Genomic DNA, 23,584 nt, shown 5'->3' on the forward strand with positions numbered 1-23,584 from the left:
GATTACCAGTGTGGGGTACGACCCATATTGGAAGCGAGCTTTTAAGCTGCTTTTCATTAGTGAACATACTATATTCCCCTCTACTTAGGACCCTATAGGCTTGTACCTCTTCTTTAGGGATAAGAAAAGCATCATGTATCTCATCTTCCATATCCTCTATTGCCATCGATAGCACCCACTGATACGAGGTAGGACCAGAGTTGGGGGAACGTTGTTCTGAAGTGGGGTGGAAACCTAGTGCGCTTCGAAGCATTGTTTGGAATGCTCGAGCTGACCCTTGGGAACTATACGGTAACACCAGATATGGAATTCCCTTACCCGTAGTATGTGGCATCAACCCACACACCCAACAATTAGTAGTGTTAACCACTAACTGATGCTGATGGAGGAGCTGAATAAAGGAATTGTTGCGGAATTCTACACGTCTAGCCTGTTCGTGTTCCGGTAATATGTGAAAAGAATGGGGAGAAGCAGTAGTAGTAGAAGTAAGGTTAGGGTAAGGAGTAGGAGTAGGGGTAGCAAGTAAGAAGTGAGACATAGTGTAATACACCCCACCCGCCAAAAATGCAGAAGCAGTTAAAAACAATACAAACAATTGGAATACAAAACATTTAGTACGACTGAGGTTCTGCAGCTTGACTCTGTACGCCTGAGCTCCTTCCAAATCATTCAGCTTCGAAAATGCCATTTCCCTACGACCGTCCGCAACGTTTCTTGACGCACTTCGTTCTGTGCAGCAATAGTCAATCCCCAGGAATTCCTAGGAACCGACGGCCTTTAACCTAGCGTCAAGACCTACTGTCCAGAAGGAAGTACGCGCGCGGCCCTACGGCCCTCAATACACAATATGTATTTATTTAGCACGATAGTTCTCAGCTGTGGAAGGAAAAAGATACAAAACGTAGCTTGATATATGTACAAAACAAATTTCAATGATACGAATGTTCAAAATTGATCATGGGAAACGAGGATATTGCAGTTATCAACTTCAGCAAAGCAAGAAAATTTTATTTGTCCTTAGTGTGAGAACGCAAAGAATATCGATGTTTCCCGGGACGTGTCTGCTCGTCGAACAAAGGATCCGTTGAAGAGACAGCGTCCTGTTGATCAATTGGTTGATCTGATCTTGAGTCTTTTGGTGACAATGTTCCAACAGTGGCTGTCTGCTGCGCTGAGGTTTCCTCAACAAGCTGTGCGTCGCTAAACGGTACAAACGCCGGCAATGTCTCTGTTTCTGTTGACGCAATGCCTTTCCTTACCCACGGGTCTGCCGGCAAAGGAATAGGGACTCGCTTACAGTGGGTAGCATGTACCCAATTCTTCCGCCCCTCAAGACGAACGGCAGTCCTCGTGGCCAGGAGCACCTGGTAAGGTCCAACAAAGCGGGGGTCCAGATTCTTCTTGCGTGAGAAGTTACGGGTAACTACCCAATCTCCAGGCTGGAGCTGGTGGCCTGGACCCTCCGTCTGCGTCGGCAAGGCGTCGTAAACCTGTTGATGAATTAACCTCAGTTTAGCAGTCAAGTCATGTAAGTAGTCAATCAACATCGGATACTCAAGATCAGTGAATATTCCTGGCCTAGGAACCCCCCACACATTCGCAGGACGGCCGAACACTATTTCATAGGGACTAAGCCCTATTCGGGAGTGTACAGTCGCCCTAGTTGACAGCAATGCTAGAGGCAAAGCGTCAGGCCACGAAAGTCCAGTCGTAGCCTGAATCTTTGCTAGTTTTAGTTTAAGGGTGCCATTGTACCCTTCAACCAATCCAGCTGACTGGGGATGATTGGCGCTATGGAATTTCTGATTAATTCCAAGGCCCTTACACACGCTCTTCATCACACTTCCAACAAACTCACTTCCGTTATCTGACCACACGACTCTAGGCATTCCGTACCGAGGAAAGTATTCCTTCAGTAGGATTTTCGCAGTAGACAAAGCAGTATTATCTTTGAGGGGATAGGCCTCGATCCATCGGGAGAATGCGCAAACCACAACCAAAACGTATTTCAGGTTATTGCATCGCTCCATATGGATGAAGTCCAATTGGATCACCTCAAAGGGATACGAAGGAGGAGCAAAACTGCCAGGGGGAGTTGGGGTTCCTTTGCCAGGATTGTACATTATACACACCATACAATTCTTCACCAGACGTTCAGCACACTTCGTAATACCATCATTCTTCCACACATCAGCCAACAACTTGCAAATACCTTTCGCGCTGATATGTGCTAACCCGTGTGCCATTGTCACAACGGCCAATACATACGCATCAGGCAACATCCATCTTTTCTGATCCGTCAAATCAATCCAGCAACCATTCGCATCCAACCTTCCCGTACTTTCTTTCCACTTCATCTTTTCAGTGTCGGTGGCCTCATTCTGAATTGCTTTCACACTCTCTATGGTATTTTCACACATACTTGATTCTGTAGGCCACCTAACCGAACTCGTCACATACATTCGAGTGCTAAGGTTCCGGGCAGTCTCCTTAGCAATCTCATCTGCAAACGCATTACCACGACCAACATCATCCGTCACCTTACGATGCGCACTACACTTAACAATTGCAACTTGAGCAGGCAAAGTCAATGCATCCAAAAGATCGTTCACAAGCTGGCCATGCTGTATTTTCGTGCCATGTGACGTTAAGAAACCACGTTCTCGCCACAATCGTCCAAAACTATGCGCTACACCGAAAGCATACTGACTATCGGTGTACACATTCACACGTTTCCCTTTTGCTAACACACATGCTCTAGTAAGAGCAATCAGCTCTGCAGCTTGGGCAGAGTTCTGATTCAATCTCGCAGTTTCAACAACAGTATTCAACGTCACAACAGCATAAGCAGTAGTCACATCGCCATTCGGCAACTTAAAACATGACCCATCCACATACAGAGTGCCGTCAGGGTCTTCCAATGGGGTGTTTTTAAGGTCCACTCGACCTTTTGTTTCCTCCTCTGTCCGCAAGTAGCAGTCATGTTCTGCTACTTCATCTGACTCTGCACTAATTGGTAACAAAGTTGCCGGATTTAGGACATTACAACGTTTTATCTGAATATGGCTTGCCAAGAGCGTCAATTCGTACCCAGACAACCTTGCACTCGTCAAGTGCTGAGTTTTCGTTCGATTCAAAAGAGTGTCGACTGCATGCGGAACCATCACCGTAAGCATATTATCCATGACCAATCCTGCTGATTGTCGGATGGAGACCGCAGCTGCCGCAGTTGCTCTCAAACAACTCGGCAATGCTCTAGCTACTGGGTCTAAGGTCGAGGAAAAATATGCACATGGACGTTGCTTACCACCAAAAGGTTGCGTTAAGACGCTCAAAGCACAACCTTCTCTCTCGTGAACATATAACGTGAACGGCTTGCTGTAATCAGGGGTACCTAACACAGGAGCCGAACACAATGAATCACGTAATTCAGAAAAACTTTTCTGACATTCTTCCGTCCATGGTAAAGGAGTTGAAACATCCTTGCACGTAAGAGCCACCAATGGTTTCGCTAGCAATGAAAAATTAGGAATCCACTGCCTACAGTACGACGTGATACCTAGAAAGGCACGCACATCTCTTTGGGTTTGTGGCACAGCCATTCGCGCAATCGCTGCAATTCTCTCTGGGGTCAATCTCCTTCCCTCCTTTGACAATAAGTGACCTAGATAGGTTACTTCTTGACAACAATATTGGAGTTTAGAAGGTGACACCTTGTGATTTAACTCACAGAGATGTTGCAGCAACGATACCGTAGCAATTTTGCAAATGTCCTGAGTATCAGCAGCCACCAATAAGTCGTCGACGTATTGGATTAAAGCCGCACCAACCGGCAACCTAAACGCATCCAGTTGACCCTTCAAAGCTTGACTGTAAATCGATGGACTTTCACAGTAGCCCTGAGGAGCGCGTTTGAACCGGAAGCTACGTCCACCAAGAGAGAAACCGAAAAGGTCCCTGCTCTCTTCGGCGATCGGGATGCTGAAAAACGCATTTTTCAAATCAATCACCGAGAACCACGAAGCAGTAGCTGGAATCAGAGTCAGTAGCGCCGTGATGTCAGGCACAACAGGGAATTGAGGAACCACAATTTTGTTTACCTCCCGTAAATCGATAACAAAACGATAAACAGGCGGTTTGGTAGGATCAGTACGTTTAAGAATGGGCAGTACAGGGCTATTGCACACGTTTCCCCGAGTCTCCTCAATAACATCTTTCTCGATCAAATCATAGATGATCGCTAACAAAGCTCTTTCACCATCAAGGGAGATACGGTATTGGGGAATACGTGGCAATCGTACATTAGACTTCAATTGAACAACATAAGGGGAGATATCAAGTAGGCCCACATCATTTGGACCCGTCGCCCACAAAGACGCAGGAAGAGAATCCAATTCCGATGGAAGCTTATCGAGGGACAAATACATGGGAGAGACCACTCTCTCTCCGAACGTAAGCTTTACACCCGCAGGAGAACAATACAAAGTTGCATACAAACGTTTAAGCAAATCCAGACCCAAAAGATTTTCGCCACAGCCAGTGGTCAAAATCAACGGAGCTTCGAGCTCACGAGGCCCAATTTTAAGGGGCAAAGGGCGTGAAACTGGATTGCTAACGGGGGCGCCAGAGAATCCAACGGATACATTTGTTAAGCCAGACAAAGGTGCGCCAGGGAGTTTCGAATGCATGATAGAACTTTTCGCTGCACCAGTGTCCAACAGAAAAGGCTCAACGACGCCCGATGTAGCAACTGCGACGTAAGGCCCTCTCTGATCAACCGGAACTGATACCACTCCCTCTCCTTGTCTTTGGCTATCCTAGTAATTACTGTCGTCAGTTCCCTGATCGACGTAATAATCGTCTACATTGTACTGCGCAGATCGTCCTTGCGATGATCCACGTTGATCGAAACAGTTATTAGAATTTGATGAGTTGTCAGAGCGATCGTTCTGCGCACCACGACCTCTACCACGTGATGCGTTCTGTGAACCACCACGGCCTCCTCTAGACGAATTACCACTATTACGGTCATTTAAAGCAGGACAATCAAATTTAATGTGTCCCTCCTGTCTACAATAAGCACATTGATTGTACCCTAACGAAGATCTTTGGAAAGAGGAATCATTACGCGACTGCGATCGATTCGATTGCGACTGTGATCTATTCTGCTGAGGCGCATTCTGATTAGAACGCGGCGGATATGCTTGTTGTAACAGCACTTTAGTTTTCAGCTCTTTCGTCTTTTTATCAGCACGGTCAGTTTCCTCTTTTTCTCTATTTTCGTAATATTGTGCCGTAGCCAATATCTGAGCTGAGGTAGAAACGGCCCACGCACTTTCTGAATTCTTCAATTTATTGCACAAATCGGGCAATAGGTTCGATACGAATTTATCCACAAACAACCGTTGTCCACCCTCAGTACCCATATCCTGTCCACTATGATCAACGAATGTTTCCTCAAACCTCGTAAAGAAGTCTGATACACTCTCATCTTTCTTCTGCTTACAGGCTGACAACTTATCCCAATTTACCCTCATAGCTGGCATAAGCGTTTTCATTAATGTAATGATTCGCTGGGGAAGAAGTTCAATCAACTGATCGGGTTTAGTAGCAGCCACTTGTCCAGCATCTGCCGCTGTAATGGCATTCCAATCACCACCTAATTCATTTGCGTGATCTTGGTGACGAATCTTAGCCCATACCGGTTGCGGTACGACATTGCCAAACAACATGTCGATATCGGCAAGATTCATTATCGTAGCGTCTACGAGCTGCGATAATTCCTTATAATACCCTGCAGGATTTTTGCGAGGATCGGGCAAAGTTTGTTTCACCTGAAGCACTTCCGATCGTTTCCATGGGAGGTGTATCCACACTCTCTGGAAATGTGCCGGAACTGGCTGGGCAGCATTCGTATTATCAGCTGGTATCCAAACCGGCGGAACTTCACGCATAGGGTATTGGCCAGATTCGTCTGGTTGTTTTTCAATATCCTCAACGAATAATGCATGAGGAATAGGAGCGGGACGAAGAGATAGTAACCGCTCAATAGCACGGCGGACATTAGTGTCGACTATCAGTCCAGTCGCGAACTGAAGCCGAAGTTCAGACAGAGCGGTCAGCACCTCGTCAGGCGCATAGGTCGCTATCTGATCATATAAGAACTTGCACATTTCATCAAACACATATCTCTGAGTTGGTATGTTGAATTGATCAAACGTTTCGAGGACAACACGAGGTGGATTTCTAATAGGGTTTACCATCCAACCCATCGCCATATTGTATAGCGCAACACGTTCTCTATTACCAGGAAGCTGGCTACGTCTCTGAGGACCATCAGAACCAGCAGAGCCAAAAACAGGTCCGAGCGACTGAAAGAAGTTTGTCGCTATGGGAGAATTACGGTTACGAGTAGAGGGACAAGAATAAGACACAGGACTAACAAGAGAAGGAGTAGAGACATTAGCAACAACAGGGGTTAACAACACAGGAGCAGTAGCGCGAGCAGTAGCGGGAACAGGAGTATGTGGAAGCGGAGGAGCAGTAGGAATAGAAACAGGCACAGGAGCAGGAACAGTCGGAAGAGCGGGTGCAGGTTGAGGAACTGGTGGAGGAATAACAGGTGGAAGAACAGGTACGGCAGGGACCACAGGAGCTGCGATACCCTGTACGTACGGAGGTGGCGACTTCATAAGATAGGACATTAAAGAATCCTCAACTGCCTCTTCCTTCTTATCCGACTCCGTAGGCAAAGCAGGATAGCATTTATCTATGGACATACGCTGTAGCCTCTCAAACACTTCCTTATCCTTATCCTCCTTATCACGCTGAAACTGCTCAGCTTTCTTCACTATGGTAGCAACAGTATCTCGCTCACTACGTTTATTCTGTCTGATCTCTTTCTGTCGGGCTTCTTTGCGCCACAACCGAAAGGCATCAAACATGGCCGGCCTAGATTTACGTTCGAACAACTTTATTTCCAAATTATCTAAGACCGACGCTTCGAAGCTACCGTGAGGTGGCCAACGAAGATCGCCGTCTTTCTTTGTATATTTTATCCAATAATCATTAAAAGCAATCGGGCCTAGCCCATGTTTGCTATATAAGTCGTAAGTTGGAGTTCCAACCGGAGGTATCGGACACGAGTCCTCCAGCAGGGAATCCGCACCACAAGGTCTAAAGCAACTGAACAAAGTACTGCGACCAGGCATCTTGCACACTAGCCGAGTTTCACAAACTTCAAGGGTTACGGGATTTACCAAGTCCCAGCAAGAACAAAACCCTCGGTCTTTGGCGGCTGCAGTCGTCAAACAAATACAACAACAAAGTACGCTAGCAAAGTGTCACCGACAAAAACACTCACACAGCGTGTACAACAAAAACACTAGTGTTTACAACAAAGACACTCGCTAAAGTGTCTACAACAGAAACACTCGCTAAAGTGTTTACAACCAAGAACTCTGGGAGCGACCCACAAATACTTAACTCAAAGATCAATGGCGTCCTCAGGAAGGCCCGTCTATCGTCTCGCTATACCAAAGTCTACGCCAGGCGCCAAAACAGGTCTACAGTCAGGGCAGCAGTCCGTCGCAGCCGTTAGGAGGCGGGAATCTTCGCGGGAAAAGTCTTCGGGCCACTTATTTCGACAACAGGATCGATGAAGCGGGGTGCACCTTCCCTCGGAGATTTCACACGAAGTTCCTCACGATCGTCGGGCTTGGACCGGTACCACTGATGCAGCCCCACGTTGGGCGCCAACTGAAGGACTGGGTTCTTTTGGACCCAGCGGTGCCAGGGCACAACACCTGAAACCTTCGTGGGTAACCTGCTCCGGCGTACAAGTCACAGAGACACGGGACACTTCCTTCGGCGTCAAAGAGTCAAGGTTTATTTACTGCAGGGAACACAGAAGTCACGACAAGTACAACACGTGCAACTTGGGGAGACTGCTTCAAATTGGTTCTGTGGATCGCTCCTTTTATACAGTTTTTACCCATAGGCTAACATGATACACAATAGTTTACAACCCGGTTCCCACATTTAGCTCTCAGAGGGGTCGCTTTGGTCACTTTGAAACACACAAGGTCCGGAACATAAGTGCGGAAACATTTGGCGGTTCCCAACTGTAAAAACCCATCTTCCCACCATTAGCAAATTCCAGTCAGCAGTAAAGTAGATCGATATAGGAACGAAGACAGGTGCAGAGGAAGACGGAGACAGTAGGGAGATCGGAAAGGGTGTAAAAGGGGAGGTGCCGTGAAGCACGAGATACAGGCATCAAAGGGACGTGCCTAATGAGATGCACGGCTGAGACAATAAGCCCGTGCGGCAAGATGAGCCTCGAGCGGCGCCACCTGCCTTACAGTAGCAACCCCCTCATCATAAAGACACTTTCAAAGGACATGTGTCTTCCGCAAAATATCTTGGGAGTCCCAGGGTCGCGAAGCGGACAGCGTCCGTTCGCTGGCTACTTGAGGGCAAGAGACAAAATGGATGCCGTATCTAAGATGGAACCCGTGGGTACAGATGAAAAACCCACATAACAAACGAACGGTTTAAGTTAGCACAGCGAAACTGCGCACACTTACTAAACTCGTCATTTGCGGTTCATAGATACCAGACTCGACCATATTCGTGCGAGTTAAAAACACCACTTACAATTGTCACGGAACCTCAGCAGAGCAAATAGCTTTATGGTAGAGTTTTTGTTTTGATAGATAAAATGCTTTATCCATATCATTATATTCTCTTCTCCAGATTCGCTTGGCTTTTTTACAATCTTTCCGCATGGATTTCACGGTGTCGTTATACCATGGGTTGGAGGGAGAGCTGTGCCCCTTAGTCCATTTGGCTGGGATGAGGGCATCTAGTCCTCTAGTAATCCAATCATGAAAGGCATTGTATGTCATGTTGATATCCATGTTTGCCTCATAATGGAATTCTCCTAGAGTGGAGTGTAGGTCGCTGGTGAAAAGTTTATGCCAAGGCCTCTTTAGGCGTCGGGTTGGCTCATCTTTGTTGAACGTTTCTCTAACCATCATAGTAATTTTAATTAGATAATAATCTGTCCATCCCATAGGTTTGGGCACTTCTGTCCTAACCTCCGGGATGTTAGTGAAGACAGGGTCTAATATATGCTCAGCTGAGTGTGTGGCGGCCTGAATTAGAGAGTTTAATTGTAAGGCTGGAGGTTTTTGATGGTAGGGTCTTGGGTCAAGTCGAAATGCAGATTAAGGTCTCCTAATATAGTGAAGTTGGCCGAACCCACCACTAAGGAGTTTGCCACCTCAAGGAGAGCTTCGATGGACTTAGAAGCAGGTCCGGGGGGTCGATAGATGTAGAGGCCAGACAGGGCAAAGTGAGGGCCCGTTGTGATCTTGAATCGAGCACTTTCACAACCCCAGATATCTTCCTTGGTAAAGGAACAGATGTATTGCTTTTTATAGATGACTGCTATGCCGCCGCCTCTAGCGTCTCTATTTAGAGTCTTCATTAAGTAGCTCTCTGGTAACGTGAGGTTAGGTAGACTAGTCATGTCGTCACGAAGCCAGGTTTCACATAGAAAGAGAATGTCAGGGTTCTCATCAAGTAGGAGAGTATTTACCTCTAAATGGTGTTTTACGAGGGACCTAACATTCAGTTGGAGGACGATAAGAGGTGTATATTTAGACGAGCCTAATCTGTGCCCAGATAAGCGGGGGCTAGGTGTTACAAAATGACAGGACTCACATTGAAGGCATGTCTGTCCGAGGTGGCCTGATATCTCCTCACAGCTCTGTCCAGGGTTCAGGGCAACAAGGAGTTCTCTATCATATTGGTGGAGTTCCTGTGGAGCTTGGCTAGGGGGACAGGCGATGTCTTGGCGATGACGGGCGTAGACGGGCTTGCCTTTGGCGCGCCTTCGGCGCGCTGATGGCGCACCCGCTGCGCCCGTCCGCTCCGGAAGTTGCAAATGCTTAATAGGGAGGGTGGGGCAATATTGGACGGGGGGGCATGGCCTCGAGGATCGCCGGTAATGGCGGCAAGAAGTGTGTGTGTTGTCAAGACCGCGGCAGCGCTAAAATCCACTGCGCGGTCTGTTTAGGAGCAAGCTTCTGCCCTGAAGGATGTCAGGAGAAGAGTAAGGTGAGTTAAAAACACAACACAGAATAGTGACTCTCAAATTTTGAAATAAGTACAGATCGTGCTCCCGGCTTCCACCTCAGGAGAAAGTGATTCTGACCAGGCGCTTGCAATCAGCATCTTTTAAGGTCTGGGCGGGGGGCGTGGCCTCGAAAGGGGCGTGGCCTCGAGGATCGTCGATAATGGCGGCAAGAAGTGTGTGTGTTGTCAAGTCCGCTGCAGCGCTAAAATCCACTGCGCGGTCTGTTTAGGAGCAAGCTTCTGCCCTGAAGGATGTCAGGAGAAGAGTAAGGTGAGTTTTAGGGTTTATGGTAGTGTAAGGGTGGGAGTAGTGTGGGTAGCGTAGTAGTGTTTTAGGGTTTAGGGTAGTGTAGGGGTGGGAGTAGTGTGGGTAGCGTAGTAGTGTTTTAGTGTTTAGGGTAGTGTAGGGGTGGGAGTAGTGTGGGTAGCGTAGTAATGTTTTAGGGTTTAGGGTAGTGTAGGGTGGGAGTAGTGTGGGTAGTGTGGTAGTTTTTTTAGGGTTTAGGGTAGTGTTGGGGTGGGAGTAGTGTAGGGGTGGGAGTAGTATAGGTAATGTTGTAGTGTAGTAGTGTTTTAGGGTAGTGTAAGGGTAGGAGTAGTGTGGGTAGCGTAGTAGTGTTTTAGGGTTTAGGGTAGTGTAAAGGTGGAAGTAGTGTGGGTAGCGTAGTAGTGTTTTAGAGTTTAGGGTAGTGTAGGGGTGGGAGTAGTGAGGGTAGTGTAGTAGTGTTATGGTTTAGGGTAGTGTAAGGGTGGGAGTAGTGTGGGTAGCGTAGTATTGTTTTAGGGTTTAGGGTAGTGTAGGGGTGGGAGTAGTGTGGGTAGCGTAGTAGTGTTTTAGGGTTTAGGATAGTGTAGGGGTGGGAGTAGTGCGGGTAGTGTAGTAGTGTTTTAGGGTTTAGGGTAGTGTAGGGGTGGGAATAGTGTGGGTAGCGTAGTAGTGTTTTAGGGTTTACGGTAGTGTAAGAGTGGGAGTAGTGTGGGTAGCGTAGTAGCGTTTTAGGGTTTAGGGTAGTGTAGGGGTGGGAATAGTGTGGGTAGCGTAGTAGTGTTTTAGGGTTTAGGGTAGTGTAAGAGTGGGAGTAGTGTGGGTAGCGTAGTAGCGTTTTAGGGTTTAGGGTAGTGTAGGGGTGGGAGTAGTGTTGGTAGCGTAGTAGTGTTTTAGGGTTTAGGATAGTGTAGGGGTGGGAGTAGTGTGGGTAGCGTAGTAGTGTTTTAGGGTTTAGGGTAGTGTAGGGGTGGGAATAGTGTGGGTGGCGTAGTAGTGTTTTAGGGTTTAGGGTAGTGTAAGAGTGGGAGTAGTGTGGGCAGCGTAGTAGCGTTTTAGGGTTTAGGGTAGTGTAGGGGTGGGAGTAGTGTGGGTAGCGTAGTAGTGTTTTAGGGTTTAGGGTAGTGTAGGGGTGGGAGTAGTGTGGGTAGCATAGTAGTGTTTTAGGGTTTAGGGTAGTGTAACGGTGGGAGTAGTGTGGGTAGTGTAGTAGTGGTTTAGGGTAGTGTAAGGGTGGGAGTAGTGTGGGTAGTATAGTAGTGTGGCAGTGTTTTTGGGTTGAGGCAGTGTAGGGGTGGGAGTAGTCTGTTGTGTAGGTGTAGGGATAGGGATGTTACTTGCCTTGCATACTTTTACCACAAGTATAGCTTTACCACGCATGCCATTACAATTACAACGCAAACTCATGGTAAAAGTATGCGATGTTATGGCATGCAATGTTATTGACATTGCGTACTAATACGTTGTAATGGCATGCGTGGTATTAGTATGCGATGTAATGACATACATTCCTAATATGGTGGTAGAAGAAAGATGCATGAGGTGAAATCAAGATTAGCCACTTTTAGTATTCAGAAACCCTGGACTTCTTTAACATAAAAAAGCAATTCCTGCATTTGTTTTAGCCTTTTTTGTTACAAATAAAGTACCGATCATGAGGTATTTGTTTTTGAGATGTGTCACTGGACCGTGTCTCATTTGTGATGTTCTGCCTGTTTCATACATATGACGAAGTTTGCCGATCATTAAGTTTCTACACAAGTATTCCAACAGCTCATAATGGAAGAACTATCAGGAGGCTGGGCCTGGAAAACATATCTTAACGATATCCTAGAGTAGGGAAATATAGCATCTTTCTTCATTATTGTAAAAAGTGAAAAGCAACAAATTCACATTTGAATCTTAATATATACGCCACCGATGCAATAGGAATGCTCCCTCCTGCTTGGACACATATGCCCCTTAATAAAAGAGCCCACTGTGCTCCACTCCAATATGGTGAACAGCTAGGGCTGCTTCACTCACAGGTCTAGTTGATGAGTGGAAGCTGTGCCCTATCCCTGTAATTGCTCTACTTGTCATTGTATGTATGTATGCTCCTAGTACTTTATTGCCCACACTAAGCCTTATTTGGGCTGAAGGAGCGTCACGGGGTAAGTGGAAGAGCTGCCAGTATGTATTAAGATTGAACTGTTCTAACAATTCAGATCCGCAACCAAAGAGTGCTTCACTACCATAGGCTATGGTAAGCAAGAGCTTTGTTCAGATGACCTCTACTGTGGGGAGGAGTGAGTATCCTTTTCTGAAAAAATAAAAAAGCACCTAAGAGGAACCCTGCTTTTGGCTTCATTTGTTATTTGTGTAGTAGGAATGTACTCTTTGTGTCGGTTATGACTCCTAGATACTTATAGCCTTGCTGTTGAATTAGTTTATGATTCTTTATGTACCTAGGTCCAGCATTCCTGAGTCTTTTGCTAAGCATTAGCACTTTAGTTTTGTTGAGATTGATTTCCAATTTGTTTGCTAAGGTATAATTGCTTAATTTGTGCTCGCCTTATTTATACTGGGCGAAAACAATATTATCTGTGTATAACATACTTTTTAGTGGCTTTCCCTTAGTTTGGGCGCATGGGCATTCATCTGATCCAGGTCTTGTGTGAGATCCTCCAGAAAGAGGTTAAACAGTGCTGGGGCGAGCACGCAACCTTGTTTGAGGTCTGTTGTGGGCTGGATCTTATGGAAGACCCTTGTTCAGTCTCCTATTTTTATCCAGATGCAGGTGTTTCTATAAATTTGTTGCATTTTCTTCAGTAATTTCTCTGTGATCCCCAAACTTGCCAGTAAGGCAGTCAAAATCTCTTTATTTTGCAATTTTTACAAAGTATATAAAGAACACAGGCTAAGCAGTAAACACAGTTTATATAACAATCTAGTACATAAATAAAACCAGTTAAAAACCATTAAAATGCCAGTCAGGCCAACATCATGATCACTAACATTATAAAGTGCCTTGTACATTTAGTTTTTTGCAATTTTCACCCCGAGGCACAGGGTCAAGGCTGATTTGCATATAGCCAGTGTCTGACCTAGGGTGGTGTGGAGTGCAAGAAAACGATGGATTTAGGCCCAGATCTTTGTACTGGGGTGAATGTAAGACATTGTTCTGCATTCTGTCCATCAACTGCGTTTTTTGCAATTTTCACCCCGAGTGGGCTGGGTATGCTCAGACGTGAGTCCCAGGCTCACCACATCACTGGAGTCAAGCTATCCAGGCTGAAGAAGGCTGATAGCCAGAAACCGGTCCTTGGATGCTTGATTCCGGTCTAGGAAAGACATGGCTTTGTAGTTCGGGCTGGACTATTCCCATGAGGCACAGGGTCAAGGCTGATTTGCATATAGCCAGTGTCTGACCTAGGGTGGTGTGGAGTGCAACAAAACTATGGATTTAGGCCCAGATCTTTGTATTGGGGTGAATGTAAGACATTGTTCTGCATTCTGTCAATCAACTGTGTTTTTTACATTTTGGATAAGTCATGTTTCATCACACTGCAAGGCTCCCAAAGATGATCTGCTAATTAATAGCTACTGTGTAAAGTGCCTTATAAATATTGATGAAATCACATTTCATCAGCCCTGAAGGCTCCCAAACAGAACAAGCTCTCCTGCATTTCCAAGAAGACCAAAGAAAAGAGGAGGGAAGTTTGGACCAGAGCTTTGTCCTATCAATGTGGTCAAAAGCGGCCTTCAGGTCTACAGAAACAGGCACACAGTGAGCTTTTATTTCTGAGCTTTTTTTATTAACCATCGTAAAACTGTCACAATAGTTAGTGTGCCCATCCCTGGGCGAAAGCCAGACTGATTGGATGGAATTATCTGTTGCTCATCTGCCTAACTGTTCAGTTCGCGAAGTAAGAGCCCTGAATAACATTTGCCCTTGTTATCTCTTTGGGTGATCAGGTGATAGTTTGATGGAACACTTTTTCTGCGGCCTTCATAAATCGGGTGAATGATCGCACCTCACTAGGGGCCCGATGTAGGTAAACGCGATTTTCCGATTTCAAAATACCGAGGCGGGCCGAATCGGTATTGTGAAATCGGAAAACGAGATGTAGGGAAAAAAACCGAATGAATACCGATTCGGTCGGCATCGGTAATGAGATTCGGTACGTTCCGATTCTGCTCGGTCCGAATCGGAAAGTACCGAATCGGCCAACAACGATTCGGAAATCACCGAATCGGCTACCACCGAATCGGATATTCCCGATTCGGCGAATACCGATTCGGTAAAAGCCGATTCGGTAAAATCCGATTCGGCAATCATAGACCCATGGCGAAAAAGCCCATAGGAATGCATTGAATGAACCGATTCGGCTTTTACCGAATCGGATAATACCGAATCGGATTTTACCGATTCGGATATTACCGAATCGGTAAAAGCCGATTCGGCAATAGGCGATTCAGCCAATGAGGTGGCTCCCCCTCCCCCACCCAAACAGGGAGTGGCAACCCTGGCAGGTGCAGCTAATTAAGAAGTTTCTGGAAGTTTCTGGAAAGCCTGCCTGAGCCCAACACACACAGTTAGCAGCAGTGGGAGAAGGAGGTTGCAAACTGAACAGGAGAAAATGGCAGATCAGTCAGGAAGCCAGAAGTCCTCCCAGAAGAGGAAGCCCAAGTTCACCACCACCGAACTTCAGGTGCTGGTTGAGGAGGTGGTGAGGGTGCACCGCCAGCTGTTTGGCAAGCTGTCCCTCAACGTGCCAGACAGCACCAAGAGGAGAATCTGGGCCGACATCGCCCAGAAGGTGAATGCTGCGGGTGTCACCCCCAGGTCCATAGAGGAACTGAAAAAAAGGTTTTACGACATCCGCAGCCTCACGAAGAGGAAGCTGGCTGACATTCAAAGGCAGGCTGGACTCACTGGAGGAGGCAACAACCCGGCGCCACCCCTCACCGAGCTGGAGGAAATTGTCTCCAGCACCATCGAGAGGGAGAGTATCGTAGGAATCGGGACCCTGGACAGCTCTGCGAGAGCCACAGCTACAGGTAAGAAGCATGCGCATCATGACACACCCTACCAGACACCTCCCCATTAGACACAATGCATAGGCAAACACCAGCACTGTACTGTCACCAACATACAAGAGACAAGCATCATGGTACATGTAGTCAGCAGAAGTTAGCCAAATATGTCAGTGCAGAATCACAAGACAGGAAACAGTGTGACACGGTGTAAGGAGATGCAAGGACATGTGGAATGCCATAATTGTACTGACTGTAATACATCGGCACTCAGTTTACAAATGCTTCTTTGTACCTAGGGGCCCCATCAGGCGGAACAACTGCGACAGCAGAGGGAGCAGCAACGTCCAACACTGCAGTCGCAGGGCCGAGCACCAGCCAGGCTGGCCAGGAGGAGGAGGAGGAGGATGAGGAAGGAGACACCCCAGGGCTAGGAATGGAGGGAGTCCTGGTCATTGACTTCCAAGCAGTGCACTCCCCAGTACTGCCCAGCACACCCCCCTTGCAATTCTCACCAGAAAACTCCCCTACAAGGCAGACCATTCCGCCTACACCAGCTCCTGCCACAACCGTGGCCTTGCCACCTGTCCAACCTGTCCTGGGAGCAGGGGCTCCGGGACCGGCCAGCACCACACCCCCACCAGTGGCACCCCAGCCCACTCAGCAGGCCGGAAGCAGCAGTGCCCGACGCCGTGCCACCACCACCACTGCTGCACCAGCACGGGAGGGCAGTGTGTTCCTGGGCCTGGAGGGACAGATGGTTAAAATCCAGCGCCAACAGGCCAGATCCACCATGGCCTGCCAACGCCAGCTCCTGCAGCACAACATGCAGATGGGGGAGTTGGTGAAGGGTTTCCAGGCTGTTGTGGACAGCAACAAGGAGGTGGCAGCAGGGTTAGGCAGGCTGACCACTGCCATCACCCACTCATCTGCCAGACAGGAGGAGCATGAGGTTGCACGCAGGAGGGATGCCCGGGTGCTGAACCGGGCCATGGCCCGCCTTGCAGCGGCGACCGCACAACTGTGCCATCGCAGCTCCAACCAAGAATCTGTGCTCAGTCAGCATACGGCTGAGCTCACTAGGGGGATGGCCAGGATCACCACGGCCATGGAGGCCATGATAATATCAAACACCGCCTCCAATCCTGCCCTGGACCTGGGTGATGCTGGAGACAGCAGCAGCCGCAGCAGCCCGGCCAGCGCTGCATCTGAACCACGGAGGAGCACCAGGCGATCCGCTGATGCTGCTGGGCATTCGGAGGGGGCCGAGGGACACCCCAGTGGGTCTGGCAAGCGGGCAAAAAAATAGCCTGGCAAGGGGGGATGAGCAAACCAGAACCCTGGACTTTATTTGATTTTACATACTCCATTTTTTGATGCACATCAGTGCTGTAACTGTGGTGCATCACTATTAAAATTTGATTTTTTGCAAGCAACATTTAGCTGTCTTTGCATCTGTACTCAGTCAGAAATAGTTCTCAGTGATCTCCTCACGTCTGTATCTGCCATCACTTGGCGTACACACCCCAGCTGGCTGTGTCAGTGGCACAGCTTCGTCGTCGTCATAGTCCTCGTAGTCAGACAACTCCACCTCAGTGCCCTTCTTGACCGCAAGGTTGTGTAACATTGCACATACAGCTATGATCTTGCAGCAGGTGATGGGGGTATACTGCCTTGCACCTCCACTCTTGTGCAGGCATCTGAATCTACTTTTCCAGATGCCAAAGGTCCGTTCGACAACATTCCTTGTGCGTATGTGGGCCCGGTTATACCTCCTTTGGCTGGGTGTGGAGGGGTTGAGGTAGGGGGTGAGTATGAATGAGCGGAGGGCATATGCACTGTCGCCTGGAAGAGAAAGGGGTCACATTAGACACATGCATACATGTATTCCACCTACCTACTATGTGTTATGGGGGTCTGATGATGTGTCTCACCTAGGAGGTATCCTTCTCCAAATTCGCCAGCCATCAGCCGTGCATATATGCCGCTCTGTTGGAATATATAGGAGTCATGGGTACTCCCTGGAAATTTTGCTACCAGGTCTGTGATGGTGCACTTGGCATTGCAGATCACCTGCACGTTGATGGTGTGTGTAGATTTCCGATTGCGGTATATGTATTCGGTGTCCGCTGGTGGGCAAATCGGAATGTGTGTGCCATCTATGCAACCGATGATTTGGGGAAATTGTGCCATCTGGTAGAAGTCAGCTTTAGTTTGTAGCAGTTCTGCGTGGGTTGCAGGGAAAGAGATGTATTGGTCCATCCTGTCTATCATGGCGTCAAGGAATATGTGGAAGAACCTTGACAGGCTGCTCTGGCTCACCCCTCCTGCTGCTGCTACTCCACTTTGATAGCTGCCAGACGCAAGCAGGTGTAGGCTGCATAGCACCTGGACGTGCGCTGGGATGGCGTGTGCCCTTGGGGTGTGGTGGTCCAAGAATGGCTTAAGGTCCCTGATGAGCTCGAGTATGGTGTCAGAGTCCAGCCTGTATCTCTGTAGGATCTCAGCCTCAGTGAGCATGAACAGGGTTACCCTCTGTCTGTAGACCTGTTCATTTCTTAGCCATTCCCTCTGTCCTTCCTGCTGTAGCCGTAGCCGCCTCGCAATGACATAGAAAGCTGCCATCCTGCAAGTTGCAATGCATTTTGGGACTGTTTATATGGGTTGGAGTTGGTTACCACCTGATTGCAATCCATGGTAAATACCGAGTGAATTCTACCGATTTTGAGCCGATTTCGGTGTTTCTGTGCCTCCCTACATCTCCCCAACTGTCGGAATCGGGGAATTTCCCGATCGGAGAATCATACGAATCGGCATGTTTTCCGATTCGGATCATGTCCGATTCGGTATTTGTACCGAATCGGTAATTGGACCGAATCGGTGAATTTCCGAATCTGTGTCACGAACGATTCGGTAATTGGACCGAATCGGTGATTTTCCGATTCGGTGTCACTTACGAATCGGTAATTGGACCGAATCGGTGATTTTCCGATTCGGTGTCACTAACGAATCGGTAATTGGACCGAATCGGTGATTTCCCGATTCGGTGTCACTAACGAATCGGTAATTGGACCGAATCGGTCTTTGCATCCGATTCGGTGTTTTTCCGATTCGTTACATATCCGATTTTCGGTATGTACGTATCGGATTCTTTCCCATTCGGTACTCATTCCGATTCGGTTTTCTATCCGATTCTTTCTGTTTTTGGTTCCCTACATCTCGATGGCTGTTTACCGATCGGTAAGGGCCAAAAATCGGTATTTTCGGCCGTTACCGATCGGTAACGCCCTACCTACATCGGGCCCTAGGTGTCTGGAATTTGGCACAGGGGCTCCATTCGTTTCGCTTTTGATTATCAACTTCTCTATCTCTCTAGGGTGATTGACTTTTATGTCCAAATCTTCCAGGTCCTTAAGTGGTAGGGATGAGGATAAATCAGTGAGTGGGTTTGTGTTTGCAGACTCTTTTACATGGATGGCATTGTGAGGTGTGTGGCAGTGCACCCAGGCTGGTTCATTGATGTTAATATAGTGAGCTGCATGGAGGCCTCTTTCCAGATTGTTGACAGTCCTCCAAAATTGTCTTTTATGGTTGTTCTTACAGTCAGAGAGGTTTCTTGCCCATGGGCCTTCATTATACTTCTTCTTTGCTGCCCATCTCTGATTTTTTTTTGTGTCCTTGTCTGGTTTGTCTACATTATTCACCCAGACAGCTGTCAGCCAGATACTTCCTGCTCTCTTTTGTGGTTCAGGCGCTTTTTGCTGTCCTTAGAACCTGTGTGAAACATTCTGGGGCATATTATCAAGCATGTTATCGAGACTTTAGCACCCCTTTCCGGCGCTAAAGCTGTACATTATTTAACGGACTATCAACAAGGCCAGGCTAACATGCAATAGCGCATGTTAACCTGCGATAGCAGCCTATCTTGAAACGCAGCGATAAATATCGCTAATTATATGCATAGTAGGCGTTCCTTACATGAACTGCATTCTGAAAGTCGCTATCACAACTTCGCCATATTAGCAACACAGCCCAGACCCACCACGCAATCAGAAAAAGCTGCGCTAGGCGCAGGTATCTCTGGGATCTTACCCCTATTTCAAACCTGACTTAACCATCCAGTAAATGGGAGGGGGTTTGAATGGTTAAGTTCACACATGACTATCATCAAGCTGTTTATTATCGCCGCATTATTATTGCTGGAATTCCAATGTTAATGCAGCTTATCGCCGTCTATCGCTGGTTTTGGCATCGCCTGTCAGCAAAGCTTTGCTAATGCGCCGCTAACACAGTGATGTAAACCAGCGATAGACGGCGATAAGAGAAAGACTTTTGCTTTTTTGGGCCAAGTTGATGGCCTTTCTGGCATACAGAGTTCAGAAATGTGTTTAATAACGTGGTCAAATTTGACTCCCAGGGGAATATTATCAAGCCGTATTTCCCGCTTCAGTGGCCGTTGTCAGCTGAAAAGCGGCAATTTGATTATCACTATTATCAAGGACACGCTAACATGTGTTTCCTGGAGTTAGCAGCCGTCTTTTCTCCACTTTGCATGTCAGCGATATATATCGCTAATGACATGCAAAGTGGGCGTTCCTCACTAAACCGACATGGAAACAGCTGTGGACACAACTACTCACTATTTAAAATGCGACCCGGACCCGCGACGTGATAAAAAAAAGGTCACGCTAAGTGGGGTTATCGCAGGATTTTAACACCTGCTTTATTCTTGACTTAACCTCATAGCTGCTGCCATCGGCCGCCGAAAGTTTGGCTGGTGCTGCGAACGTTCAATGGCCCACGCGGCCCCGCCCACTCTTTGGAGCGCACAGCACTGCGCCGAAATAACGGCTGCAGCTAAGGCGTTAACCATCATTTGCATGGGTGGTGGATTGAATGGTTAAGTGCACACTTGCCTATTAGCGAGCTGTTCAGTAGCGATTTACAGTAAGCGCTGCATTTCCAACGTTATTGCCGGTTATCGCCGTCTAGCCCAGGATGTTACATCGCCTGTGAGCTAAGCTTTGCTGATACGCTCCTAACATTGAAGAACAGAGTTGGAGAGCTAGTAAGTGGTCTCTAAATGTGATCGTATGGAATTGTGTGCTTTTAAGTCAACCAGTGGCTTTGTTAGAAAGAGCTGACGACAGTCCGCTCCACTTGGTGTCTTTGTGCTCCTGCATGGTATACGCCTTAGCAGTCATGTCGAGCTGGGTCATCTTTGTGGTAGTGTATGGCCAGGATGGATCTTGATTTGTGGAGATATTATGCTTGACTCGTTCAGGGGCCTCGTTGACAGAATATGTGGGTAGGTTTCCTCTACGTGCCCTGTGATGAGAATGCCCCACTTCTAGAAGTTTGATTTCCTCACCGGTACCGCATTGACTATTTCCTATGAGCGCCACGAGACCATTATTGTTTCAGACTTATGTTTGCTTGGGGGTCCCAAATTTCTATTGAATAGTTATGCTGATGTGTTAAGATGCACTTAAGTAACCTGATAATATTGCCTCAATTTAATATATTGTGTTGTCCCCTCGATATGTACGTTGGTGTAAAATATAACAATGTTTTAGCTTCCTTGCATCTTGTTATGTTTGGCTGGGGAAGGCCTTCATCATCAACAAGGGTTCTTTTTGGGAACTCTGTTGCGGACTGGGGCCTGACGACATTGAGATTTTATGCTGTTTTTGGGGTACCTGTGAGTGGGGACTGGACTTGTATCACATATGGCATTGATTTGAGCCCAGTTGTCAGATCTGTCTGCACCCGTTGTATTATACCTATTGGGTCATCTCTTTGAGATTTATTATGATCTTCAGATCCTATGTTTGTTAGCACCTGCTTGTTGGATCCATTTTCATTGGTCATCATCATTTGATGGTTCAACCCTTGTTCTGGTAGTAACCTTTTTTGGGGATTTCTTTTTAAACCTCCAGAGTAAGACTAGGCTCTTCTGGGTCTTGGCAGTTGGCTGTAAAAGGGAGTCTGAGCTGTTTATCTCTATGCAGCTATCAATATTGGTATATTCACTGGTGTAAGATTTGCCGAGCCTCACAAAGCTACTTTGAATGGCCCTGCTGTGCTTAGTAAATCATTAGTAACGCAGGACAGTGCAAGTCGCTGCCTTGCGTTGCTCTGCCTCAGGGATTTGTTCCATGTGTGGCCTGTGGGTGTTCCCACACAATCACCCATGGATTTTAGTGCATTCTCAGATTTATCAAGACTGGTATACCTGGAAATGTGTCAAAAGGGGAATGCATTGCTGTCTTTTGTTACTCTGCCCCAGGGATTCGATCCATGGGTGGCGCGTGGGTGTTCACACGCATCCACTCATGGATTTTGGTGCATTCCCAGATTTACCACCACTGGTAAACCTGGGAATGTGCCAAAATGGTATGCCTTTGTCACTTTAAATGGGAAGGGTATGCCCACACGTGGGTCCTGTGCTCGCTATGCCATCGGATTCAGGCTAGCCTGGCGGAAGAGGGATGATACACTGAAACCAGTCCCAGGTTTGTAATGAAGGGCATCCTGCAATGTCAGTGTAGTAAAGTCCCCAGTTATATTGTCCATGTGTGCTGTTTTCAGGCTGAGCCAAACTGAACACCTGGTTTTGCAGGGGGGTACCCCGGAGATTCGGTGTCCTTGGGGGAAGTGAAGAGGAGGTTTGGCCATTTAACCGTTTGTGTTCATCTGATACAGTAGCCAGGAATACCTGGAGTTCTCAGGGTGGTTTATCTTCTGTAACGTTCTCACTATGTACAATCATAGCCTTAACTGTGATTAACTTTTGTGTATTATCATACATGGATGGTGTTCACTTTTCAGTCCCCTGCTTAGCCTTACCTGGTTTTCGAATTGCAGCCTCTGTAGGCACTCTTGTTTTATTCTGGGCAGAAATTGCGTGACTATCTCATTCCTGGCTATTAATATTGTTTATTGTACTGAGTATTTTAACCCCTCCCATGCTCCTGACGGAACCGTTCCGTCACGAGCCTCGGGTGGGCTGTGCTGGTGACTGAACGGTTCCGTCACGGCCCTCTCGCCATGCCTGCGCAACGCGAATTCCGTGCCTGCGCTAACGTTCTGTAGCGAGGGCGGGGCTGTGACAGGACGGTTCCGTCACGAGCACAGCGACCCGCGTGCCGTGATGGAGCGGTTCCGTCACGAGCACGGGACCGCCGCACGGCCCCCCCACCCCTTTAGCACTGCGGCGGAATAGCCGCCGCAGTGAAGGGGTTAAGGATTTTTTTCAAGTTATACGTTAACTCTTTTCTTAAGGATTGCAGGACACTCTGCAGGGAACAGAAGTAAATGGCCCAAATAGGATCACCCGGGTCAGTCACGACCACCTCACAGACTTCGATACTAAATGAAGAGTCGGTGAGCGAGTAGAGAATACAAACCAATACTTTCTTATTCAAATACACTCAGAGTGGAGCCCGGTCTGCCCATTCACCTAGGAGTGCTGCAGAGGGACTGACTTCAGCCAGCATAATGATACATTATGTTCACTTCGAAACCAAGGAAAGGACGCCCATCATGGAATTTGCCAAGCAGATACAGCTGGACAGTAAATTACAAAGGAGTAAGTTTCGATTCTGAGGCCGGGCACACACTATCTACTTTTCAAGGTCATTCTGCCTGTGCCCACCACTAGACAAGTGGGAGAAAGCCTACATCTAGCAAGAAAGGTATCCGCTAAAAAGAACAGTGTACTCGTTAGTGTAACAGAACTCAGCTTCAGAGAAACATAACCTAGAGAAGGCCATTTCTCAGAATCGGCAAAGGATTAGTTTTGGTTACGATTTAAAATGACAGCCGTACATAAAATGGTGCTGTGAAAATTAACTTTACATAAACAATACTAAAACATATTTTCTACTCTAACAGAACTTAGGGGGCATATTATCAAGGATGGCGTTAAAATTATCGCCGGTTTAGCGGCAAAAAACTACAGCTGAAGTGGCGATAATGAGCTTGATAATATCCCTTGGACAATTCACACCAGAACATGGACTTCTATTTGAATTCTCAAGGGCATATTATCAAGCCCATTATTGCAGCTATAGCGGCAGTTTTCTGCCGCTAAACCAGCGATAATTTTTAACACCGTTCTTGATAATATGCCCCTTAGCTTTTCTACAAGAGGAG

The sequence above is a fragment of the Lissotriton vulgaris genome, chromosome 4_1, assembly GCF_964263255.1.
Source record: "Lissotriton vulgaris chromosome 4_1, aLisVul1.2, whole genome shotgun sequence".
Lineage (NCBI taxonomy): Eukaryota > Metazoa > Chordata > Amphibia > Caudata > Salamandridae > Lissotriton > Lissotriton vulgaris.